The following is a 7,572-nucleotide window of genomic DNA, read 5'->3' on the forward strand; positions in this document are numbered from 1 at the left end:
TTAATGCAAACTTATATTTTATTTATGATTATGATGGGGATGACGATGATGATCGTGATGATCATGATGATGAAGAGAAGGAAGAGGTTGGTATTATACCAACGCCAGCACACGCGCACACATACACACACAAGTACAAGCGCACATACTTACACAAATATACACACGTACATGTAGGTACATTCACGCACACACATATTTTATGTGGATCAATAAATCGCTTCATAGCGAATGCACCTATAACTTCCCTGGCGATAAATCGCTTCTGTCCACAAATCGTTTTTAAATCGGTTTCTATGAGAGCATCTCATACTGGTCCTGTCCAATACCGGACAGACAGATTCCCGCAGAAAGCAGCAAAATGGCTGCCGAGGCACAATCCAGTTTGAACGACCAACTCAGATATTTTGGATGCTTGACTCCAAATAGGATGACCGTGAGTAGGGCAAACACCCCTGGAATTAAAAAGTTAAAATATTTACACATTATTTATTTCATACATGTCGATAACCCCTGCCTGTACCATTGCTCATCGTGGTGCGGGGCTGAATGAATGAATGAAATTTTAACGACACCCGAGCATGAAAAATACATCGGCTATTGGGTGTCAAACTATGGTAATACAAACAAATAAAGTGATGATCAACATCAATATAAAAATTCAAGATTTAAATAACAACACAGTGTAAAGAACTGTGCAAAAATACAAATATCACAGATAAATTGGTGAAATTCTCTACATAAAGGTTCTTCTTGTTGATCGCTCCAATTAGGTTTTACCCTGGTTTGTCATTGTATGTAAATATTTTACGACATTTATATTTCTTTATTGAAGAACAGAAGTGTAATAACTATTTACTCAGTGATCATGGAAGTTATAGTAACTGTTATACAGCGTCAGTACAGACTCCTAAAGCCTGAGCTGAGAGGAGAGAGAGAGAGAGAGAGTGAGAGAGAGGAGAAGGAGAGAGAGAGAGAGAGGAGAGGGAGAAAATGAGGAGAGGGAGAGGAGAGAGGGAGAGAGAAGGATGGAGGAAGTGAGGGGCGATGAGAGAGAAGAGAGAGGAGAGAGTGGGAGAGAGAGGATGAGGGAGAGAGAGGAGGAGAAAGAGGAGAAGAGAGAAAGTCGAAGAGAGAGGAGAGAGGAGGAGGAGAGAGGAGAGAGAGAGAAGACGAGAGAGAGGATGGAAAAGAAAGGAGGAGCGAGAGGGAAAAGAGAAGGAAAGAGGAGAGATGGGTGGGAGAGAGTGCATGGGAGAAGAGGGAGGGAGAGGGCGAAGATGAAGGGGAAGAGAAAGAGCGATGAGCGATAAGGGGGGGTAGGAGAGAGAGGAGGATAAGAGATAAGAGGAGAGAGATGAGGAGAGAGAGGAAAGAGAGAAAACACGAGAAAAGAAAAGAGGAGAGAGGAGGGGAGAAAGAAGAGGGGAGGGAGGAGAGAGGTGGAGGGGGGGCTGAGAGGAGAGAGAGAGAAAAGGAGGAGAGAGGGAGAGCGGGAGAGAGGAAGGTGGAGATAGAGTACCTGGAGAGAGGAGGGGGGGAAAAGAAGAGAGGAAGAAGAAGGAGAAGACGAAGAAGTAAAGAAGTGGCAGAAGAAGGGAAGAAACAAAAAGTGAAAGGAGTGACAAGAGAGAGGGAGAGAGGTCGAGATCAAGAGAGAGAGGTTGAGAGGAGGAGAGAGGAAAGAGGAGGAGTGAAGGAGGGAGAGAGAGGAGTAAGTTGGAGAGGGTGATGAGTGGAGGAGGAAAGAGGGATGAGGAGAGATCAGAATAGTGCAGGGGGAAAGAATAGAAAGAGAGAGAGGAGCGAGGATAGATGGATTGGGGGAGGGAGTAGAGAGGGAGAAGGGAGGAAAAAAGAAGAAGGGGATGAAAGAAAAGGGGAGGAAAGAGGGGAAGGGAGAGAGGGTGAAAAACCTAGAGAGGGGAGTAAGAAGAGAAAAGAGAGATATAGAGGGGGAGTGAGAGAGGGGGAGGGGGAGGAGAAAAAACATAAATAAAAACTATTTCTCAATGATCGTGGGGGAAGTAACAAGGGACTGTTATAGCGCGTCAGGCACAGGCTCCTAAAGCCAGAGAGAGAGAGAGAGGAGAGGAGAGAGGGCGAGAGAGACGGGAGAGAGAGAGAGGAGGAGAGAGAGAGAGATGGTGAGAGAGAGAGAGAGAAAGAGTTTGACAGTTTTTCACACCAAGAGCTCTCTTGCCATATTGTCACATATAAACAGGATACTGATAGCGGACATTCGAACTCAGATCTTACCAGATAATAGTATGCACCCAGTCAACACAAGGAGGGACTTTCGGTTTCCTTTCCAAGAGTGGTGCACAATACCAATCAAAGTGAAAATACAACATGCTAGCCCCAACAACGACATCGACTCCTCAGCTGGAAGAAACCCAAGACAAGTAAGATATTAACCTATAGCGTCCTGCTGGCTAAGATTTTTTTTTTCAATAATAGATAATTTATTAATTAGTAAAGAATACCTTAGAATATTATTTTGTCAACTTTAAGAATTTATGTAATTTTTCAATGTCACATTTTATTTCAATTAAAAAAATTCAATACAAAAATAAAAATTAAAACATCATCTTTCTATTTGCTTGTGACCACTACCCCAGAGAATAATACTACTAAGTTTCCGAACTATTCGATAAAAACTATAGAAGAAGATTCAATGTTAAATGTATATTGAAGGTTTTAAATAAACATTTTAAAAATTAAAAAATGTCTACATATGTCTCTATTTGTTTTTGTGAAGAACGCACACCAGAATATGACATTAAACTATGCAGCAAAACATTTAGGGGAAGATGGAGTTTTAAATTGCTAGTGTTAAATTTATATAGTTTTTAAAATAATAAATTTTAATTAAAGAAAAATCACAGATTCAAAATGTCCTAAATATATCTCTATTAGTTTGTGGAAACTGTCCCAGAGAATAACAGTGCCATGTTTTATAACTATCTGATCAAAACTCTAGGATGAGATAGACGTTCAATATTTCAATTCATTGTTCAAGGGTACAGATGCACACACTTACAGACACACATGCATACATACATACACACATACATACACACACAGACACACACATATATAATGACACACACATACACACACACAGATACACAGATACATGCCCACACCAACACACATACAAACACACACACACACACACACACACACACACACACACACACACACTCTCTCTCTCTCTCTCTCTCTCTCTCTCTCTCTCTCTCTCTCTCTCTCTCTCTCATATATATACATGTGTGTGTGTGTGTATATGTATGTATGGATCTGTCTGTCTGTCTGACTGTCTGTCTGTAAGAGGATATATATATACGGGATATATAGATATATTATATATATAGATATATATATATATATATATATATATATATATATATGAATATATATATATATAGAAAGGGATCTATGAGACAGAGAGAGAGAGAGAGAGAGACGCGAAGAGAGAGAGAGGGAGAGAGAGAGAGAGTGAGAGAGAGAGATGAGAGTGTGGTGAAGGTGTGTGTATGTGTGTTGGTGTGGGCATGTTACATTGTATCTGTGTATCTCTGTGTGTGTGTATGTGTGTGTCATTATATATGTGTCTGTCTGTGCATGTATGTATTTGTGTATGTATGTATGTGTGTATGTAAGTGTGTGTATGTATGCATGTGTGTCTGTACCCTTAAACATTCAATATACATACATATACATATACATACACATATACACATAAATACACATACATACACACACACATACATACATACACATACACATACACATACACATAAACATACACATACACATACACATATACATATATATATATATATATATATATATATATATATATATATATATATGTATGTATTGATGTATGAATATCTATATATTGTATGTATGTCGAGGTTGACTGTTACACACATAGATATTAACGCACTGTCGCAGGGGATAATTAAATCCTTTCTGGCCTCACAAATTGTCCCATGCCGTTCCTGGGACTCGAACCTGTGGCACCGAATCGCCCGCAAATTGCAAGACTAACCACGATACGCTCTGAGCTATCGAAGCTTCCATAAAAAGGAAGTTCTTCAACTCAACCATATGCATGGGGCCTACAATATACGCGGTCGATCCCGCTTACGTGCATGGAACAGTGGGAAGACCTGGCACTGGCTAGTATGTATTGATGTATGAATATCTATATATGGTATGTATGTCGAGGTTGACTGTTACATACATAGATATTAACGCACTGGCGAAGGGGATAATTAAATCCGTTCTGGCCTCACAAATACGCTCTGAGCTATCGAAGCTTCCATCAAAAGGAAGTTCTTTAACTCAACCATATGCATCGGGTCTACAATCTACATATGTATGTATGTATGTATATGTATATGTATTTTATATGTATATGTCTATGTCTATGTCTATGTCTATGTCTATGTATATGTATATATACATACATACATACATACAGACAGACAGACAGACAGACAGACAGTCAGACAGACAGACACACAGACAGACACACACGCGCGTGCTTGTGTGTGTGTGTGTGTGTGTCTTTGTGTGTGTGTGTGTGGTGTGTGGTATGTGTGTGTGTGTATTTGGTCTGACAGAGCTTATATATATAATATATATATATATATATATATATATATATAATATATATATAGCTCTGTCAGACAAATACACACACACACACATACACACACACACACAAAGAAGACAACACACACACACAAACAAACACGCGCGCGCTCACATTTACACGCACACGCACGGACGTGAACATACGACATACCAGAATTGTTCCGGGTCGGGATGTATCTACAGTCCCTCCTCGAAACTAAAACAGTTTGCACCCATACCACAAGCCGTCGTAGTTGGAGTGGTCGACCACACACAGTAGGGGCGTCATCATGGCAATCACGTGGAGGAAGAAACCCGCCGAGAAGGCGATGATGCCGACACGGACTCGTTGATTACGTCGTGGCTGACGTCCGTTTGTCTCACCTGCGTACATGCTTAAATCTGTAAGAAGAATGGAAGGAAATGTATTATTTAACGACGCACTCAACACATTTTATTTATGGTTATATGGCGTCAGGACATATGGGTTAAGGACCACCACAAAATACTGAGAGAGGAAACCCGCTGTCGCCACTTCATGAGCTACTATTTTCGATTAGCAGCACGGGGATCTTTTATATGCACCATCCCCCAGACAGGATAACACATACCACAGACTTTGATATACCAGTCGCGGTGCCCTGGCTGGAACAATAAGTAGCCCGATGGGCCCACCAACGAGGAACTCAGGACAGATCTCTAGAGACTAAGTAAATATTACACATCTTCCAGATTACAGATTTGGGCAGGACGTAGCTTGATGCGCAGTCGGTTTAGGATCGATCCCCATCGGTGGGCCCATTGGGCTATTTCTGGTGTATCAAAGCCGTAGTATGTACTATCCTGTCTGTGAGATCCCTTGCCACTAATGGAACATAGTAGCTGGTTTACTCTCTAAATTTATATGTCAAAACTACCAAATGTTTGACATTCGATAGCCGATGATTTATTAATCAATGTACTCTAGTGGTAACGTTAAACAAAACAAACTCTAACTGTTCCGAGTTACCCAATGTGCTCTAGTGGTGTCGTTAAACCAAACAAACTTCCAAACGTTATCTACTGACTGACTGTTTGTCTGACTGACAGAATGAATGATTTCGGAATCAATTATTGACTAATGCTAGTATCAGACTGTCAATTGTTACGACGAAGTTGGCCAACAAGACGGTTGCGTTGTAATTTCCCCAATTCCCGAGTTACGACGGGTGCGCTCAAACTAACAACTCATGGGTTGTACGACGAGAATCGAGTTGTAAGAGCGCTCAGACTAGCAACTAGACAGTCGTAGAAGTCATGACAGCAGAAAGTTGGCCAACATTGCGCTGGCAGCTGGTAGTCTGATACTAGCATTAGTGATAAACGGACATCTTGTTTCTTATAACTGTCCTGAATCTGCTGTCAATATAACATTCTAAAGCCTAAAACACACCGAAACTGGGTCTGAGTCTGGCGAATGTGACAAAGACGTCATGCTATGGTGTATTTTCACCTTTTTCACGTCTGTAACTTTTACGTGTTATGAATATGATAACAGCGTTCATAAGTTTTTGTGTGTTTATATGTATGTGTATGTTTTATTTGTATGTATGCGTGTATATGCGTGTATATAAAGTTTGTTTTGTTTAACGACACCACTAGAGCACAATTATATATTAATCATTGGCTATGGGATCTGAAAACAACTTGCTAATTCTGATAGTCATAGAGAGAAATCCCGTTACAGTTTGTACCACCAGTAGCAAGGAATCGTTTATAGGTTACCATCCCACAAACATGACAGCACCTACCATGGGGTTTGATATACCAGTTGTGGTGCACTGACTGGAACTAAATTTATAGAAATAGACCAATGAGCACATCGATGGGGATCAATTCTACAGCGACCGCTCATCAAGAAAGAACTTTACCACTGTGCTACGACTCATGCGTGTGTGTATGCGTGTGTGTATGCGTGTACGGGCGCGCGTAACTTACCACTGGGCTACGACTCATGCGTGTGTGTATGCGTGTGTGTATGCGTGTACGGGCGCGCGTACTTTATCACTGTGCTACGACTCATGCGTGTGTGTATGCGTGTGTGCATGCGTGTGTGTGTGTATGCGTGTGTGTATGCGTGTTTGTATGCGTGTACGGGCGCGCGTACTTTACCACTGGGCTACGACTCATGCGTGTGTGTATGCGTGTGTGTATGCGTGTGTGTATGCGTGTACGGGGGCGCGTACTTTACCACAGTGCTACGACTCATGCGTGTGTGTATGCGTGTGTGTATGTGTGTGTGTATGCGTGTGTGTATGCGTGTGTATATGCGTGTACGGGCGCGCGTACTTTACCACTGGGCTACGACTCATGCGTGTGTGTATGCGTATGTGTATGCGTGTGTGTATGCGTGTGGGTATGCGTGTGTGTATGCGTGTGTGTATGCGTGTACGGGCGCGCAAGGAATTTACCACTGGGCTACGACTCATGCGTGTGTGTATGGGGTGTGTGTGTATGGTGTACGGGGCGCGCGTACTTTACCACTGGGCTACGGACATGGCGTGTGTGGTATGCGGGTGTTGTATGCGTGTGTGGATGCGTGGTGTGTATGCGTGTGTGTATGCGTGTACGGGGCGCCGTACTTTACCAACTGGGCTAACGATTCCATGGCGTGTGTGTATGCGTGTGGTGTATGAGTGTACGGGCGCGCGTACTTTACCACTGGGCTACGATTCATGCGGGGTGTATGTGTGTGGGTATGCGTGTGTGTATGCGCGTGCGCGGGCGCGTACTTTACCACTGCGCTACGATTCATGCGCGTTAGTGTGTAGGCGTGTAAGGGCGCGCAAACTGTTACCACTGGGCTATACGATTATGCGGTGTGTGTATGCGTATTGTACGGGCGGGCGCGTTACTTTACCACTGGGCTACGACAATTCATGC

General features: G+C 42.4%; 1 long non-coding RNA gene across 1 annotated transcript; it reads right to left on the reverse strand.

The window, feature by feature from the left end:
* On the reverse strand, window positions 1-4,956 carry LOC121392669. Its single transcript, XR_005960529.1, has 3 exons — window positions 4,823-4,956; window positions 2,260-2,385; window positions 1-455 (listed from the first exon to the last, which is right to left on the reverse strand). It is a non-coding gene; the product is annotated as an uncharacterized LOC121392669 (long non-coding RNA).
* Window positions 4,957-7,572: the final 2,616 nt, after the last annotated feature.

Source organism: Gigantopelta aegis, unplaced genomic scaffold (assembly GCF_016097555.1).
Source record: "Gigantopelta aegis isolate Gae_Host unplaced genomic scaffold, Gae_host_genome ctg4264_pilon_pilon:::debris, whole genome shotgun sequence".
Lineage (NCBI taxonomy): Eukaryota > Metazoa > Mollusca > Gastropoda > Neomphalida > Peltospiridae > Gigantopelta > Gigantopelta aegis.